This window comes from Chiloscyllium plagiosum, unplaced genomic scaffold, assembly GCF_037043375.1.
Source record: "Chiloscyllium plagiosum isolate Xiang-an unplaced genomic scaffold, Cpla_swu_hap1 HiC_scaffold_24, whole genome shotgun sequence".
Taxonomy (NCBI): Eukaryota; Metazoa; Chordata; class Chondrichthyes; order Orectolobiformes; family Hemiscylliidae; genus Chiloscyllium; species Chiloscyllium plagiosum.
This window is the reverse complement of record NW_028270162.1, coordinates 21,347,962-21,368,017: the sequence shown is the minus strand read 5'-3', so window position 1 is coordinate 21,368,017 and position 20,056 is coordinate 21,347,962. Positions and strand designations below refer to the sequence as shown.

The 20,056-nt window shown below is 39.7% G+C and overlaps 1 long non-coding RNA gene across 1 annotated transcript in view; it reads right to left on the bottom strand.

Moving 5' to 3' along the window:
• LOC122562403 (uncharacterized) overlaps positions 1-20,056 on the bottom strand; it is a 175,284-nt gene that overhangs the window by 46,795 nt on the left and 108,433 nt on the right. The window contains exon 5 of the long non-coding RNA XR_015761298.1: positions 7,364-7,417. This is a non-coding gene — a long non-coding RNA (uncharacterized LOC122562403). The remainder of the gene's footprint in view (positions 1-7,363; positions 7,418-20,056) is intronic.

Genomic DNA, 20,056 nt, shown 5'->3' with positions numbered 1-20,056 from the left:
TGTTTAGACTCCATAGAAGCCTGGTCCATCCACAGAGGACCAGGCCCATTCACAGGAATACAGTTCACAGTAAAGGTGCAGTTAACTCACAGGGGCTCGGTCCACTCCCGAAGGCAGAGTCCACTCCTGAAGGCAGAGTCCACTCCAGCATGCAGAAAATGCTCACCTCCCAGCACACAAACAGATGTTCAGTCTTTACAGAGCCTGGTCCACACACAGAGGGCCAGGCCTACCTGCAGAGGAACAGTTCATCTGGAAAGGTGCAGTTGACTCACAGGGGCTTGGTCCAAACACCAAAAAGTGGAAACACATGCAAAAAGGAAAGTGCAGACACCAAAAACCAGAGTGCAGAGCTAAGCCCTCCCACAAAGTCAGCATCATCCTTTTCTCAAAATAAAACACAAAAAAAAAGAGTAACATACAGGCTGTAACCAGCCAGTGAAATAACAGTTCCCCAATGAGAACTGAAATACACCCATAGCACATTGACTGTGTAGATCAGCCAGTTCGGACTCAGTCTTTTAAAAGGGAATACCAGTAACAAACTGATTGTATAGATCAACCAATTCAGGAATTAGGTTCCCCCAAAACAAAAACCAACAGCAGTGCACACGGGTTGTGGCCAGCCAGCTCAGAGTCAGTCCCTGATGTCAGCAGACTCTTTGACATCACTGTTTTTTTTCAGTTAATCCTCTCCTGAGGAGTTTCTAATCTCCTTTTTTTTTGTAGTGTTTTTACCCCAGCACATATCTTGTGTACATGTAGGTGCAAGAGGCAGTGAAAACACCAAGGGTAAATAACTTTATTACTACTCCATCACCAGAAAAATAATCCATGTTTATATCAGTCTGCCAGGGCTCCCTGATTGGCCCTGGTTGACAACCCCAATCAAATCCAGAGTCAATAAGATTTACCTGTTCCAATCATGACAGGTATATTTCACACCTAGTAAATAATCTTAGGAGGGCTCTTGTGGTACAGTAATTGTGTCCTTACTTCTGAGCCAGGAGACCCACTTTCAAGCTCCACCTCTCCAGAGACTTGTAATAACATCTTTGAATAGATTATTAGAAAATATCATAACACTCTCACCAACCCCCAAATATTGATTTGCACACCTCCCATAATCTGATCAGCACCATCTGATGACTCATTCCTCCCTATTACTGACTTCCTATAGAAAACCACAGTTATGGCAGTTTTGAACATTAAAATGAAATGGGCCTGAAGAAGGGCATTAGGCCCTTTAATCCAAATTTTTCATTCAACAAGAACCACAACTAGTCTTCTACCTTAACCCCACCTATCCTCATCACCCTATATTCTTTAGTACCCAAAATATATGTTCACTAACTCCAAAGTTCTATTTAAACTTAGGGGTATAACTGTGTCCTAGAACAAAATGTTTAAGTAACATTACCTCTACCTGATGCCTCACAATGATTACTGTTCAGATTTGAGCTGAATGACTTAATTTAGTTAAGAAGTTGCCTTTGTTGTTCTGCCTAAAATGGATAACCTCACACTTATCCACATTAAACTCCATCTACCAACCTTTAGAATTCACCTAACCTGTGCAAATCCATTTGTAAATATCTTATTTCTTTATTGCAAATTATTTTCCCATCTATTTTAGTATAGTCTGCAAATTTGGCTACAGTACTTTCTATCACTGTATCTAAGTTATCAATACAGCTTGTGAAGTGTTGGGGCCAGCATCCTTTCATTCCCTGCTAGTTACTACTTGCCAATCAGAAAAGGACCCAAAAACAAGCGTGACTTTGCTGTATGTGCCATTATCACTTCTGATGCCTTGGTCCGTATGGTTTCATTCCTTTTACCAGAATTTGTAGTGCAGTTACAACTGAGTGGCTTGCTAGGCAATTTCAGATGACACTTAAGATTAGAGTAGATTCCCTCCAGTGTGGAAACAGGCCCTTCAGCCCAACACTCCACACCAACTCTTCGAAGAGTAACTCTCCCAGACCCATTCCCCTACTCCATACTAATGCACCTATCACTATGGGCAATATAGCATGGCCAATTCACCCTACCTGCATATCTTTGGAGGAAACCGGAGCAAACCCACGCAGACACGGGGAGCATATGCAAACTCCACACAGACAGTCGCCCAAGGCTGGATTCGAACCCGAGTCCCTGGCGCTGCGAGGCAGCAGTGCTAGCCACTGTGCCACCCATAAGAATCAACCATTTCTGTGGATCTGCAACTTAGAACCAGACCAGGAAAGGACAGGAGATCTTACTTCCTTAAAGGACTGTTGTGAATGAGATGCAATGTATGTTTACTATGTTTAATTGAGGATTTCTTAACTGTATCCTCATTTCACCATCAGGTGGTATAGTAGGATTTGAATTCAAACTCCCAGGGCAGTAGCCCTTGAATCCCCATAAAGTTCATGATTAAAGTCCCTATTAATCAAATGGTGACAGTAACTTTGTTTAGTGTCATAAATTTCAGTTTGACAATGACTCTATGCCTGGCCTGCCTCCTCTCAAGATCTTTTCCTCATCCTTTCACTCTTGCATTCTAACCGCCGAACTTTGTCAGCTCTATCCCTGACCAATAAGTTTATCTCCTCCAATTTGGCTACTATTTCTGCCTTCTGTTCTTACCATTAACTTCTGAGTGTCAGTTTCTCTCCAGGCCCCTTAACTCCCATTTTCAACTCGCATTGACATCTTGGGCCCCATCTATTGGAAGATGTTGGTAACTGCATGTAGTTCTGAATTGAAGTTTTGAAGAACCATCACTGGATTTCAAACATTAACTCTGATTTTTCTCCACAGATGCTGCCAGACTTCCTATGTTTCTCCAGCAATTGATGTTTGTTATTAGATGAACATATTTTTAATTAATCTGTTCAAACATGTTATGGCACACCTCTGGAGGAGAGAGGACTTCATAACAGGATTCTTTGCTATTAGATGGAACCTTGTCAATTAAAACTTCATCAGATGAGTTTAATTTAACAGCAAGTTATGGTAATTACATTTAAGGGTTCATGTCATGCAGTGGTAATGTCCTTATCCCCAAGCCAAGAAGCCAGAATTTAGGTTCCACCTGCTCCAGAGATGTGCATTATCATTTCTGAATAGGTTGATTAAAATATCTAGTAATTACATTTACATTGCAGTTTCCTCATACAATTTAATTCAGTTTAATTTAGAGGTTATTTTATTTATCAATGCAGGCATTTAAGATTGTACACAATTCAACTTTATAATGCTTTAATGGTTAGATTAGATTCCATACTTGGAAACAGGCCCTTCAGTCCAACAAGTCCGCCCTCCAAAAAGTAACCCACCCAGACCCATTCCCCTACATTTACCCCTAACTAATGCATCTAATACTATGGGCAATTTAGCATGGCCAATTCACCCGACCTGCACATCTTTGGACTGTGGGAGGAAATGAGCATCTGGAGGAAACCCACACAGACACAGGGAAAATGTGCAAACTCCACACAGACAGTTGCCCAGGCAGCAGTGCTAACCACTGAGCCACTTCACCAGACCCCACCAATAACACTATCTATGTCTGCTGAGAAAGATTCTAAAGAATCTAACTGCAAAGTTTTTCTTTTAAATTTAGCTTATTTTAATATCTTTTACATATTATTTCAATTAGAAATACACAGTACTGTACATGTATAGTACAGTATTTCTGCTTATACATAGGTTTTCTGAGCAAAGAAATTCCATAGGGAACCAACTCTCACTTTAAAATGGATTCCTATTGAAAATCATGTTTTCCCAAAAGTTGCAATTTTCATGAATGCAACCAGAACTATAAAAGAGAACTAATATACTAGTCCAATGCCAATACAACTACATCACCATCTTCCCAACAAGAAGTGCTGGAGGAGGAAAACAAAGAGTGGAATGAAGATGAAGAAAAGCAAAGCAGCAAACATCCTTCCCATATCTAAATAGCAATCATACACTTTTAATCACCAGCATATTTATGACTGCTGACCAATTATCTTCTTTTGTTACAGCCTAATTGGTCTTACCCGTATTTAACCACAAATATAAACCAACATCCAGAAAAAAAGATTGGAACCAACAATTTAATTCCACCTATCTAATATTTAACATAAATAATTAAAATTCACTCTTGTGCAAACCTTTAGTGCTTATGTTTATGCTGGTTCAGGATGGAAAATTCTTGAATTGGAGGTGGCACAATTAAGGTTCAACATATTGATTCCTAAGATCAGCGGAGATCTTATGATGAAAGACTAAATAAGATGGTCAATATTCTGGAATTTGATGAATGAGAGGTAATTTCATTGAAACATACAATACTCTGAGGGCTAGACAAAGCAGCTTCAGTGAACTGGTCTTCCCAGCTAAGAAATCTAGAACGTGAGAACATAGTCTCTGGAAAAGATCATCGAGTTGAGAAGAAATATCTTCATACAAAGTATTGTGAATGTTTGGAATTCTCTATACCAGAGGATTGTGAATAGTTTATTACTGGACATATTGAAGGCTGAGATAAACATTTTGGTCTCTTAGGGAGTCAAGGGTTAGGGGAGGTGGACAGGAAAGTCGAATTAGGGCCAAAGGTTAGCCATGATTGTAATGAATGGCACAAGTTTGAGTAACCATATGGCCCAATCCTGCTCCTATGTTTTATGTTCTTATGTTCTTAATATTAAATTTCCATCGAGGACATTCTCAACAATGATCTTGAGCAGCTATGGGCCTTGAGACAATGAATGTGATACTAACAAGGGCACTGTTGAAGTGGACACGGATAGGATTAGGTATGGAGCCAATGCAACTCTCCTAATTCTTCACTTCACCTCTTCCCTATGACACTCTGGAAGTCTCTGTCAACATTAACCACTGGAAACAAGATCACAGCCATATGAGCTTCTGTGACAGTAGTGTGAGATGCCATGGAAGCTGTCAGCTACAATACCATTATGAAGGCTGTTTCTGTTGTGTTTGTGATCATTCACTCCATATTGGACAGAATGGCAGAATGACCTCCATTTTCAGCATAAAGCCTGACACAAATTGGAGTTGAATCCCTTCGTGCTTTAAGCCACTGTCACAAGCTACCTGTCAGTGCACTTGGTACTTCTCCATGTATGCCCATTGGCTTTCTGCTGCAGACTAGACCAACTAAATGGACTCATGAACATAAAAATCAGGAGTAGGAGTTTGCCATTATCTCCCTTAAGTTTGGTCACCATTTGATAATGTAACACCTGATCCAATTGTTGGCTCTGCTTCCTGTCTACACTCTATTCCTTTTGACTTTCATGTCAGTTAAGAAAGATCTAACGTAACCTTAAAATATATGACACTACCTCCATCACTCTCAAGCGATGAAAATTCCACAGACACTAAAAGAAGAAATTTTCCTTGTCTCTGTCTTAAATGGGAAACCCTCTTAATTTTAAATGGTTTTCACCCCTATTTCTGGTTTCTTCTACAAGGGGAAACATTCCTGTATCCATCTAGGGATCATAAATGTTTCAATAAGATCACTTTTCATTCTTCAAAACTCCAGAATAGAATAGAATATAATAGCAATTTATTATCATGTGTACTTTTACATGAAAAATACAATGAAAAGTTTTATATGTTGCCACACCACAACACCTAATTTATTGATAAAAGTCATCCATAAAATAACTAAAAAAGTAAAATAAATACAAAGTTCATCACGTTTCAGCTAATGGCTTGTGTACGTGAGGAAAGTTGATTAAGGAACGATAGAATACCCTGAAGATGCAGCCAGGACGAGACCGTCACACTGGGCCAGAAGCCTCCGGACCCAACCTGTCTAACTTTTTCTGATTAGCCATGCCCTTCATCCCAAGAATCAGTTAAGTGAAGCTTCTTTTCTCTGTGTTTAATACAATAAACACTTCCTTACAAAAAAGAGATCATAATTGTTGATTCCAGAGTTGAAGGGGTTGGCTTATAAGGACAGACTGAGTAGACTAGAATTATATTCATTGGAATTTAGAAGAATTAAGGGGGATCTTATATAAACATATAAAATTATGAAGGGAATAGCTTAGATAGAGGTAGAGAGGATGTTCCCACTGGCAGGTGAAATTAGGACAAGAGGGCATAGCCTCAAAATTAGGGGGAGCAGGTTTAGGGCTGAATTGAGAAGGAGCTTCTTCGCCCAGAGGGTTGTGAATCTAAAGAATTCAATGCCTAGTGAAGTAGTTGAGGCTTCCTCAATCCATCTTTTTAAAGCTAAGATGGATATTGTTTGAACAATAAAGGAATTAAGGTGGGTAAATGGTGCTGAGGCCACAAAAAGATCAGACCTGATCTTATTGAATGGGAGAGTGGGCTCAAAGGGCCTGCTGGCCTACTCATGCTCTTATTTCTTATATTCTTATGTATTCATAAAATCATCATACAATCATAGAATCTCTACAGTGTGAAAACAGGCCATTTGACCCAACAAGCCCACACCAACCCTTCGAAGAGTAACCCACCCAGACCCATTCCCCTACCCTATTACTCTACATTTACCCCGACTAATGCATCTAACCTACACATCCCTGAACACCAAGGGCAATTTGGCATGGTCTTTTGCACATCTTTGGACTGTGGGAAGAAACCAGAGCACCCCAAGGAAACCCACACAGACACAGGGAGAATGCACAACTCCACACAGTTACCCGAAGCTGGAATCGAAGTGAGGCAGCAGTGCTAACCATTGTATTCTAAACAGTGATCTCACCAATACTCTGTACAACTGTAGCAAAGTTTCCCAACTTTTATGTTCTCCTTCAAATAAATCACTGTATTCCATTTCATTTCCTCTTCACTTCAGTAGCCACATTTTAGTTTTTTGTGATTCACTTACGAGGACACCAATACCCCTCTGCAACACAGTACTGCAAATCTCTCTCTATTTAAATATTGTGCCGCTTCTCAATTCTTCCTGACAAATTAGGCAAGTACACATTTCTGATATTATAATCCAGCTGCCAAATTTCTGCCCAGATTTTTGGGTGTGATCTTTCTCTTTTTACATCTGAGAACCTTCGTGCCACTTCTGTACCTCTTTGAACAAATTTAACCATTTGAGAACATGCACCTGCTGCATCCAACCAGATTACATCTCTCCCTTATGAATTTGACTACATTTAAGAGGCATCAGTCAAGTATAATTTCCCAAACAATCAACCAACCATTAAATATTTCTGATTGTATATTTGTAGACAGAGCTTGCAAGCCCATTTTCAAACATCATCAAATTTCTGGGCCACTAGTTTCTTTACTTAAAATTAATGATAACAATGCAAAGGTAATACTGGATTTCCAGGATGTAAGTCAAAAAATACTGAAAACATACCTGAAAAGGAATCGGAAACTTTAGCTGACCCAACATTCTGAGCGGGTTCTGTTTCTAGAATATATAACACACACAGATAATATATTTCTTCACACATATGTAAAATACATATAAGTCCAAAATTAAGTTTTATTTTATACCATAAATTAACTGTATGATTAATGAATGTCTAGAATAACAAGTGAATGATACGATTTGTTGGACCATGAGAGAAATGTAATTGCAACTTTCAAATAATTTAAAATCATTAATACATGTTGTTAAAGCTTCATTAAAACAGAAAAGTTAAATTGAAATTATAATTATAGTTTGTCCAATGAGGAACTGTGAAGTCATGTAGAATGTGGGGGGGGGGAGAGAGAGAGAGAGAGAAGCGGTAAAAATCAGATAACTGTAAAGATGCAATCGGTGTACAAATAAATCTTGGGATTCAAGGTTGTGAAGAGTTGAAAATTTCTAAGCTGCAAATAAACACAAATCAGCAGATGACAAAACTCAAAGTTAGGGGATGGGACGGGGGAGTATGACATAAGGAGGGAGGTACTGGAAAGAAATTTGGGTAGAATACATTGAGGAAAGACCAAAACAAAAATATACTAATGGGTGACAAGAACCATAATATCATTCTCTCCTTTACATGTTAACACAATGCTAAGCAGCTTCTTGCCAATTGTACCACTCTTATGGTTAACCTCCTTATTAGCTGAATCTTAAGGACAATAGAAGATTATTGATACTCAAATGAGGACCTTAAAATACTCGTATTTAGCAATGGAGTCAGGCAGCTTTCAAAAACAATGATGAATATTTGTTGAGGAATAGGCAAATATTTTGACATCCTCAGAGAGATGACTGCCGTTATACCATACTCATTCTATGCCATTGTGACTCAACATTCCTACTCTATTTTGACATCCTCAGAGAGATGGCTGCCGTTATACCATACTGGTTCTATGCCACTGTGACTCAACATTCCTACTCATCTGCAGGAGATCTGTAACTGAAGCCCCTATCAACACATTCACTCGTTTTTAAAGATGATTACGACATTGAAGTCCAAAGCTTGAAACATTTTGAATACGAGAGCTAAGAATCAATTCTGTGTATCTTAGTGAGTGATTGCAGCATCCATAGGAATGACTTTATACTTTACTGTGAAATGCAGTATCAATGTCTTGAGATAAACATTTGGGTCTCGAAGCTAAAGACCCAAACTAACCACATAGACGTTCGCTGTTTATGGCAAAGCATACACAATAAAACAGGCTAAAAGTGAAGTAGAACAAAATAGCGGACAAAAATACATTCCTTGGTAATGAGCTCAATGCATTTTACTTATTTCGAACAGAAGGTCAGTGAAATGCTGTCACCTGCCCCGACCGCCTTGTGATGCATTTGTTCCCTCAGTCACTGCTGCAGATATTAGATCGGCCTTGTTATGAAGGTGTAGACATGCATGCACCTTTAAGAGAGACTCTAAGCTGGCATTGACTTAGAGAGGCACAGAGCGTACTGAAGGAAGTTAAAAGGTAACATTTGACTGTGAAACCAATTGCGCACTTGAGTTGCCATGATACAAAAACAAATTCACATCTAGCCAATCAGTTTAAATTATGCGTTGAAAAATGTGGTGCTGGAAAAATGCAGCAGGATAGGCAGCATCCGAGGAGCAGGAGAATCGATGTTTCGGGCATAATCCCTTCTTCAGGAAGAAGGGCTTATGCCCGAAACGTCGATTCTCCTGCTCCTCGGATGCTGCCTGGCCTGCTGTGTTTTTCCAGCACCACAGTTTTCAACTCTGGTCTCCAGCATCTGCAGTCCTCACTTTCTCCTAGTTTAAATTATGCCCCAAGATAGCAAAATCCAATCAAATTTGAATTTAGTATTTTGACAACATCAAAACCAATGAAATGATCTGATTTTTGGGGTATTAAACCAGACATTTTGATGGTTAGGGGAAGAACTGCCAAGGACACCAACAAATATAGACTGCTAGCTGAAGAGCTCTCTGAAAGGTACCTGTCTATAAGAAGCTTGTGCAGCAGAACATCAAAACCGACTTAGAAAAAAATCTACAAAGGAAAATCTACAAAAGAGAATTGATTAAAATGACTGGTTTTGAAACGTGATTTTTTTTTTGTAAATCTTAATTGGGGTTTCTTTTATCGGACCAGTATTGTAGAGTGAGAGGTAAAAGATGTTCTCTGTGGGACTTAAAGAATAAAATAGTTAATGTTTAATTTAAATAGTCCCCTCTGGGATAATTCTTTGCCTCTCGAAATTTAACAGATTACAGCATTAGGTGAGCTTCTCTGTGTGTCGGGTTTAAATTTGCAGAGGGGTTTACCCCGTGTCGTAACAGCCTTTAGTAGTGAACTCACAAAAAGTAACTGACCCAGATGGACTCCCTGGCGTGCACTCAGTTCCTGCACATACAACTAGCAGGAGTATTCATTGACATCTTTAACCTCACCTTACTATGATCTGAAGTCCCCCCCCGCTTCAAGAAAATCACCATCATCCCAATATCAAAGAAATTTCATGCAGCATGCCTCAATGACTCCTACCTGGTGGCTCTGACCTTCATAATTATGAAGTATTTTGATAGGTTAGTTATGTATCATATCAACTGTAGTCTTCCATCCTGCCTTGATCCCTTGCAATTTGCCCATTATTGCAACAGGTCCAGCGCAGATGTAATCTCCCTGGCCCTACATTCATCCCTCAAACACCTGGATAACAAGTATATCTGTGTCAGGATCCTACTCATTGACGACAGCTCAAACTTCAACACTATAATTCCAACCAAGCTAACCTCCAAACTCTGAGACCTAGGTCTCTGCTCCACTCTCTGCAACTGGATCATCGATTTCCTGACTCACAGACTGCAATCAGTGAGAATAGGCACAGCACCTCCTCCATGACAATCCTCAACACTAGTGCCCTGCAAGGCTGCATACTCCACTGCTTACCGTACTCTCTGTACACTCATAACTGTGGGCCAAATTTTATTCTCAGTCTACAAGTTTGCTGACAAAATCCCAATTGTCTGCCAAATCTCTAACAATGACATGACAGAATACAGAAGAAAGATAGAATGTTTGCATAAAGATAACCATCTCTCCCTTAATGTCAGCAAAATGAAAGAGTTGGCCATCGACTTCAGGAAGCAAAGTGGAGGGCATGCCTCTATCTACATCAATGGTGCTGAGGTGGCGATGGTCGAACATGACAAGTTCCTCGAAGTGACGAGTACCAACAATGTGTCCTGGTCCGCCCACGATGACGCAATGGTTAAGAAAGCACAGCAATACCTCTACTTCCTCAGGAGGCTAAGGAGATTCAACATGTCTGTAAAGACTTACCAATTTTCATAGATGCACCATAGAAAGCATTCTATCTCGATGCATCACAGCTTGGCATGGCAACTGCTCTGTCCAGGCCTTCAAGAAACTACATGGAGTTGGGAATGCAGCCCAGTTCATCATGTAAGCCAACCTTCCATCCAGTGACTCCATCTATATACCTAGGAAAGGCAGCCAACGTAATGAAAGACCCCTGCCACCCCAGTTACAATCTCTTCTAATCTCTTCCGTCAAGCAGAAGACACAAAAGGTTGAACACACATACCAACAGATTCAAGAGCAGCTTCCTCCCAGTAGTTATTAGACTTCTGAATGGACTTCTCAAATTTTAAGTTTAAGGTTGACCTCTCCATTTGTGCACCTTTTCTGCAGCCATAATATTGTATTCTTCGCTCTGTTCTATTATCGTTATGGACTGTTGACCTGTACTGCATGCAGAACAAAACGTTTCACTGTACCTATGTACATATGACAATAATGGATCAAATCAAAAAAATGTAAGCAAGCTGCTCCATATCTCAGAAACAATGGGAGGAGCTTCCAAAACCTCATACTAGTGCAGGGGTGCAGCAAGCAGTTTTCTTTTGAGAGTTGGGTTCCAAATGTTAATGAGTGAATTCTGAGTGAAAACGTGCATGGAGAGTGGAGGTGTTAATGTGGACTACCAATACTTGTTGAATTGAATTAGCTTTATTGTTACATGTACTCAAATGATCACAGTGAAGAAGTTATAAGTCACCAGTGACAGCGTCATCTGAGGTACAAAGGTACCTAGGTTCAGATTCTTCAGTTACAGATTAGTTACAGTGTAACAATGTTACCAACACACATCCTTAGGTACAGAATACCTAGGTACAATCTTTGATTTGAAAGTAGAGAAATTAAGAAGAAAAAAGGTACATTACAGCTATGCATAGTTTAACCATAGATCAGAAAATCAAGAAGGAAAGTTAAAAAGACAAACATCACAGTCTGTCTCCAAGACGTCTCCTCAGCAGATAAGTCGGGGCCTCCAATGTGGTCTGACTGCTGGCAGCCACCATGCTCCACACTGGGCCGCTGCTGCCATACTTCGCAGTGGACTGCTGCCGTTTCACCTTTCCCGCTTCACACCGGGCCACTGGTGTGTCTACTTTGCAACATTGATTGTTGGCATCCACACTTTGGAGGCCAGGGCCATGTATCCAAGGCAGAGAGAACTGAGGAAAAGAGGAAGAAAAATGGGAAAAGAAGAAAAAACAACTGGCAGAGTGGACAAGCTCTGGATGGAGTCACCTCTACCATTAAAGCGATGACAATGGAAAGACATTGTGTTCCATCCACCATGAGCAGACTGTGTTGTTGTCACCTATTGCAGCCTGAAAACAGTTGTAGCCATAAATGTTATGGATTAATTAGACCTTGGGTCATAAGCAATGCTATCCATGGCCTAATTCTGGGATATAATACTGCTTGCAGATGATGCCATAGATTGGTAACAATTTTCTTCTTGCAGTGAACACATTCATATATATTCTTCCTCAATTAAGATGAGGTAGGAGATATGCTCCTTCAACATCCTCTGTAACTATGCATCTGTTGCACTCTACATTGTCTGATTTCTGGCATCTTGTGTTGCTCAGGTTTTTCTTGTTTCTCCCAAAAACATCCTACTACATCACCCATGTTTATAAGCAAATAATCTACGGGACAACAACAGCAAAGCAAAAGCAGCGAAGTCTCTCTCTCTCTCTCTGCAAAAAAGATGAATTTCAGAGTGCTAGAATTCAGCATAAAACATTTTGAAACAAAATAATATAGAAATAGTAAAGTAACAAATACTGCATGTATACTGAATTGTACTTTGAAATAATTTTGATGAAAAGACATTCTAAGCATTCAGGACCAAGTTGTGCTGCACAGGATCTACACATGGCAGGTGAGATTGGGTTCTGCACAAAGCACAGTATTTGCATAATTTAGCTAAATTTACAAAGTTGATACCTCAACCAACATAGGAGATAGTGTACGTATGATTAGAAGTGTCTGATGCTTTTTAAAAATTAATTCACAGGATATGGGTGTCACTGGCTAAGCCAACATTTATTGTCCAGCCCTGGCCATCATTGAGATGGTGAAAAGTTGTTTTCTTGAACCATTGCAATCTAGTTGATGTAGTTAAACCTAAAATGCCATTAGGGAGTGAGTTTCAGCATGTTGACATAGCAACACTGAACAAATAATAATGTTTATCCAAGTCTGGATAGTGAATGGCTTTGGAGGGGAACTTGCAGGTGGTTGAATCCCGTATATCTGCTGTCCTCCTAGACTTTAGATAGTAATGATTGTGGGTTGGAAGGTGCTGTCTAAGAAGCCTTGGTAAATTTTTGCAGTGCATCTTGTAGCTTGTCCACACTACTGCTGGTGAGCATCAGTGGTGGAAGAATTGAACGTTTGTGGATGTAATATTGACCAAGTGGGTTGCTTGGTCCTGGATGGTATGTTGAGTATTATTGGAGCTGCACTCATCCAGGCAAATGGGGAGCATTCCTGACTTGTGCCTTGTAGATGGTGGACAGGCTCTGGGGAGTCAGGACCTGAGTTTCTTTCTGCAAGGTTTCCACAGTACTTATATGACTAGTGCAGTTTACTTTCTGGTTAATAGTAATCCCTAGATGTTGATAGTGGGAGATTTGTTGATGATGATGTCATTGAATGTCAAGAGGTGATGGTTAAATTCTGTCTTCTTGGAGCTGGTCATTGCCTGGCATAATTGTGTGACTCCTATGTTACTTAACACTTTTCATCCCAAACCTAGATATTGTTCAGGTCTTGCTGATTTTGGGCAAAACTGCTTCATTATTCAGTTAGTCTCATGGATGGTGCTGACCATAATACAGTCATCAGTAACATCCCATCAGGTGGGACAGTGGTGCATGGAAAACCTGCCATCTTCCCGATTAAATCTATGAAAGGAAGGCCATCCCCAAGCCTCTGCTATTTGAAACCCCGAAGTGAGCAATCAACACACATCACTTTCCAACTTCTCATCAATGAAGAAATAGTTTCTGTTTAATCTAACAAGTGGATAACTTCACATTATTTTTTATTGGCCATACTCTTGCCCATTCTCTTAGCCTACTCATGTCATTTTGTGTCTCTTTGCATTTTCCTCACAATTTACATTCTCACATAGTTATAGAGTCACAGAGTCATAAAGATGTACAGCACAGAAACAGACCCTTCGGTCCAACTCGTCCATGCCAAGCAGATATCCTAACCTAATCTAGTCCCATTTGCCAGCATCTGGCCCATATCCCTCTCATTCCTTCCTATTCATATCCCCACCCAGGTGCCTTTTAAATGCTGAAATTGTACCAGCTTCCACCGCTTCCTCGGACAACTCATTTCTGCACCATTTTCCTTTCATTTTTGCACTACCCTCTTCATGAAAAAGTTGCCCCTTAGGTCCCTTTTATATTTCTCCCCCCTCACCTTAAACCTATGCCCTCTAGTTCTGGACTCCCCATTACAGGGAAAAGACTTTGTCTATTTATCCTATCCATGCCCCTCATGATTTTATAAACCTCTCAGTACGGTAACCTCTCAGTCTCTGACACTCCAGGGAAAGCTGCCCCAGCCCATTCAGCCTCTCCCTATAGCTCAAATGCTCCAACCTGGCAACATCCTTGTTAATCTTTTCTGAACCCTTTCATATTTCACAATATCCTTCCAATGGGAAGGAGACCAGAATTGCACTCAATATTCCAAAAGTGGCCTAACCAACGTTGTGTACAGCTACAACAGGATCTCTGAACTCCTATACTCAATACTCTGATCAATAAAGGAAAGCATACCAAATGCCTTCTTCACTATCCTATCTACATGCAACAGTACTTTCAAAGAAGTATGAACCTGCACCCCAAGATCTCTTTGTTCAGCAACGCTCTCTTGGAACTTACCATTAAGTGTATAAGTCTTGCTAAGATTTGCTTTTCCAAAATTCAGCACCTTGCATTTTTCTAACTCAAACGCCATGTGCCACTCCTCAGCCCATTGACCGATCTGATGAAGATCCCGTTGTACTCTGAGGTAACCTCCTTCGCTGTGTCATCAGTAAATTTGGAAATACTACATTTGGTCTCCACATTCAAATAGTTTATATAGATTAACAATAGCTATTACCCCAATGCCAATCTTTGCAAACTCCCACAATTAACAGTTATTCATATGTTTCGGCTCTCTGTTTTTGCCTGTTTAACCAATTCTCTACTCATACCAATAAATATTACACCAATTCAATATCGTCTAACTTTGCTTATTATCCCCCTCTGTGGGGCCTTACCAAAATTCTTCTGGAAATACAAATGCAACACATCCACATTCATTGATGCTCAAGTAACATAATCAAAGTACTGCAGAAGGTTTGTCAAACCTTTTCATAAATCCATATTGACTCTGAACAAACATGTCATTATTTTCTAAGTGTTGAGTTATCATTTCCTTTATAACATATTCTAACATTTTACCTATTACTAAGATATCAAACTAAAAAGTCTATTATTCTCCATTTTTCTCTCCCTCCTCTCTTAAATTGTGGAATTACATTTCTTATTTTTCAATCTGCTGGAATGTTCCCAAAATCTATAGATTTTAGAAAGATAATTATCAATTCATTCTCTATCACATTCTTCAACAGTCTGGGATGTGACTCATTGGGTCCAAAGTACTTATCAACCTTCTGTCCAGTTAATTTTTCAAGTACCATCTGTTTACTGATATTAATTTTATTCAATTCCTCATTTTCACAGGTTGCTTAGTTCGCCAACAATTCTGGGACATTTTCTATATGTTCTTCTGTGAAACACCATTGACACTGCAGCGGTGTGTACCACCTACAAGATGCACTGCAATAATTCACCAAGGCTCCTTAAATGATATCTTCCAAACTCATGATTACTAACACCTAAAAGACAAGGGCAGCAGATAGATGGAACATCATGACCTGCAAGTTCCCCTCCATGGCACTCACTATCCTGACTTGGAAATATACTCCCATTGTTTGGTTTTGCTGAGTCAAAATCCTGGAATTACCATCATAAAAGTATTGTGGGTCTACATGCAGCACATGGACTGCAGCAGTTCAAGAAGCCAATTCACCACAACTTTCTTGAGGGCAACTGTGATGGGTAATAAACTGGCCCAGCTAGGGATAATTTTGTCCCATGAGTGAATACAAAAAACAGATTTTCTCAGGTTTTCCTTGCTTCTCCCAAAAGCATCCTACTACATCACCCATGTTTGTAAGCAAATAATCTACGGGACAAGAACAGCAAAGCAAAAGCAGCAAAGTCTACTGGGAGGAGTCACGGCTAGCATGGAATGCCTTCAGAGATATCTTGGAGCTGAAATTACTGAGTCCAATCACTACAACAATCTTACCTTATACCAGATATGACTCCAACTCTGCAACCAGGATTGAGGTTTCCGAACCTGAACAATCAAGAGTTTCATTTTCCTTCTGATTCCCTATGACTCATTTACTAGAACTCTTTGATGCTATACTTAATCACATGAGGCTTTGATGTCAAACGCAGTCACTCTAACTTCACCTCTGGAATTCTGCTTTCTGTCCATGCTTCAACCAAGGATATGAGGAGCTCAAGAGCTCCAGGGCCCTGAATGGCAGTGAGTAGATTATTGCCGAATACAGCTGCTCATAATACTTCCAGAACCTTACTGACGATTAAGAGTACCCTGCCATTTTGGAGAGTAAAATTGCTGAGTAGCACCTGATTGTTACCAATTTTTAAGTCTATTCTCTGTCCTCCTTCAACTGAATCAGCCAAGCTTGCTATCCAGAAAGCAAATTTCTGGGCTATCCCTTCCAAAAGGTCTTGTTACTATGCATTTGTGTTCTGTGATTCAAAACATAACCCTCATTTGATCTGGCTTTAAGTCAATTCTAATCTGCTGCTGGATGGTATGGAATGTATGTTGGTGGTTCTATGGGAGTCAAGTTCCCAGACAGACCTAACAAAAGGGAACGACATGGGTTAGCATGACACAGAAAGTTAACACAATAAGATGATGAGGAGTACAATATGCCAAGTTGCCTAGATGTGTGCAACACCTGCAAGTTAAGTTCAAGGAAAGGAATTCATTGCACTGCCTTCAGCATTGAAAAAGTGGAGGCAGCCCGCAACCGAAATATAAGTTAGACTTAACAATCAGGTATCTCAAACACAATAAGTATCACTGCCCAAAATGATGCTAAAGTTGGAAAATATTCTCACAGTTCCATTGCCAGACATGCCACTGGGTGATATCACTGCTGCTTTTTACTTGAAGAAAGCATAACGCCAAAAGAAAGTACTTCTCTCTTATGAAGATGTGTTTCCCATGGGAAACATTTCAAAAATGCTGACAAATGACGAATTGGACATCCGCTGATACTTAGTACACATCTAATGAAACAATTTGGAAGAAATCACATTGCATCATCTGGTGACTTGAAAGTTCAAGACTGTCATTTTATTCAGAATTACTTGTGCATGGATGCTGTCTGATAGTCTCGTTGGATGATTGTTGTAGCTTTGTGATTCTGCTAAGTGCCAGAATAGTTGTACAAGCAAATTTTCACTAGCACACCAAACAATGCCTTGGTTTGCTATCATGATACATTAAAGAAAATAGCATAGAAAAAATCCCTTCTGGTACGAGATGTGCTTTTGATCATTTTGGTTACTCATTTTCTCCCAATCTCTAAATGTCAACCTAGAGATTTTAAATTTCTGAAATGAAAGTTCAAGCTCCCTATAAGACTAAACTGACAATTCAAGCAATACAGAACTTCAAAAATGCAAAAGCTAAGGCAAAACAAATAGCAAAAGTAAAAATTAATATCACAAAATACAGTAAATGTAATGAGTAATGGCAGCCTAACATGCATGTCTATTTATCCATTACCAATAATTATACAATTGAATCAACACAGAGTCTGAAAGGGAGAGTGATGTCAACATATTGAGTAATCGTGCTGTTTCTTTAAATAGGTTATGTTGTCCTTCATTTTTTTTCAGAGGGGTCATAAGTGTAGTGGTTCCAGGACGTCTAGTTTTTATGGGTGTTAGGGCCAATTTGAGTATAGCTAATAGCCACTACCCCAGGCAGATGGTTTTCAAGTTTAAAAAAGGTACTTGCACAATGAAAGGGGAGTGGTCAGTTCTCCCAGTTCAGCTTTTCTCTGGTTTGGTTTTAGCAGTCTGGCTGTTCAGAGCTAGCAGTCAGTCAGTTCAAGGCTGCAGGTCAAAGAAAGAATGACTTGGAAGAAGATATTGAATGCTGAATCTCGCTGCTATCTCTCTCTCTGATGTCTCTCCTGTAAGAGTGTGTGTTTGTTTTTTCCTTTGTGCCAAGGGGTGTTTATGGAGATTGTTGCAGGAATTTGGAACAGCAATATTAACTTGGGATTATTGGTTGGGTTTTTGGATCGGTTAAGTTATTCTATACTCTGTTCTTTTTGCTTGCATTTCATTTGGTAATCTTGCAATTAAATTCTGTTTTGTTTAAAACTAAGCAGTTGGGCCAGCTGCAACATTCCTGGAATATCCACAGTATACCTGCTCAAAGCAACTTGCAAAGTTAGAGTTCAGGCTACTTTCCTGAAAGGTTTTGAAGGGGTCTGGCCTGGTCCACAAAAGACTGAGGGCTCTTAATGGGATTTGTACCATAGTTCTGATTTGGGATTAGAGTTGCTGGACTCAAAGGCAATGAGTGGTAGGTGTTAGTGTCTTTTATTCTGGGTATTGAATTCGGTTGGTTTAAATAGTGCTTGGGATAGCAAATGCTCTTTCATTCACCAAGTGTTTTCTGGGGTTGGAAGAAGTGACTTTTGGAAAAGTTGAATAAGTCCAAACAGCTGGAGTTAGCAGACAATCTGGAGTTGGAGCTACCTCCTTCTGTGAGAAATGAAAGGACAATTGAGGCAATAGCTCAGCATTTATATTTGCTGGGAATACTACCTGAATCTTTGGAGATGGCTTAAATTCAATTGAAAGTGAAGCAATTTGAGTCAGAGACAAAACACAAGGAAAGGACAACAGAAATGAAATGGTTTGAGTTAAGATTAAATGCAGGGAACAGAGAGAGGAGAGAGAGAAAAGGAGAGGGGGAAAGGAAAAAGACAGGGAGTTTGAACTTCAAAAATTGACATTTAAAAAGGAAAGTCAGCTTAAAATGATGGAAATGAAGACTGTAGGTAAGCTTAGTGAGGAAGGGAGTGAGTGTGAGCAAACTCATGGTAGCCAAAGACCCAGTGAGGTTATGTTTAATTATATTAATGCATTGCCTAAATTTGATGAGAAGGATGTAGAAGCTTTTTTCACCTCATTTGAAAAGGTGGATAAACAAATGCAGTGGCCAGTAACAATATAGGTTTTGTTGATCATAACAAAACTTGTAGGTAGAGCTAGTAAGGCATTTGCATCATTATCAGAGGAAGTATCGGGTATGAGAAGGTGAAGAAAGCCATCTTAGGTACATATGAGCTTGTGCCAGGAGCCTACAGCCAACATTTCAGGAATCTAAGGAGGGAATCTGGTCAACCTACATTGAGTTTGAAATTATCAAACAAAGTAATTTTGATAGGTGGATAGGCATTAAAAATAGGGCAAACCTAAGATGCTTTTAAAGAGACAATTATTTTGGAGAAGTTCAAAAATTCACCTCCTGAGGTAATGAGAACTCGTGGAAGAGCAGAGAGTTAAAATGGCAAGATTAACAACTGAAATGGCTGACAATTGTGAGTTGGTCCATAAATCAAAGTTTGCCTTCCAAAATCAATTTCAATCCATGAGGGATAGAAATTGGGAAAAAAAGAAATCCTCACGTGGAAATGGAAAGGTAGATCTCTGTGAAGATCATAAGGATAACTTACCAAAGGGTAAAAAGGAAACCCATGAAGGAGAAAGAGAAGTTAAAAAGCTCCAGTGTTTTCACTGCATTAAGTAGGCCACGTGAAAGTACTATATTGGTTGGTTAGGAAAAGCACTGGGAAGCCAGATGTAGGGAAACAGGACAAGACAGTGAAGTTTGTTGGAGTGGTAACGGAAAGCACTGTGGAGGCTAGAAACCTGCACCAGAATTTACATCCTGGTTGGAGGTTGGTTAAGGAGGAAGTGCCAGATCTTCTTAAATCATATACCTGTGAAGGTAACGTTTGCTCACATAGGCCAAGAGCAGCAGGTTACAATATCAAGAGATACAGGATCCTCTCAATCTTTGATGTTGAAAGATGAGGAGAGAAGTACCTCTGACGGACTACTGCAAGACAAAATACTAGTAAAGG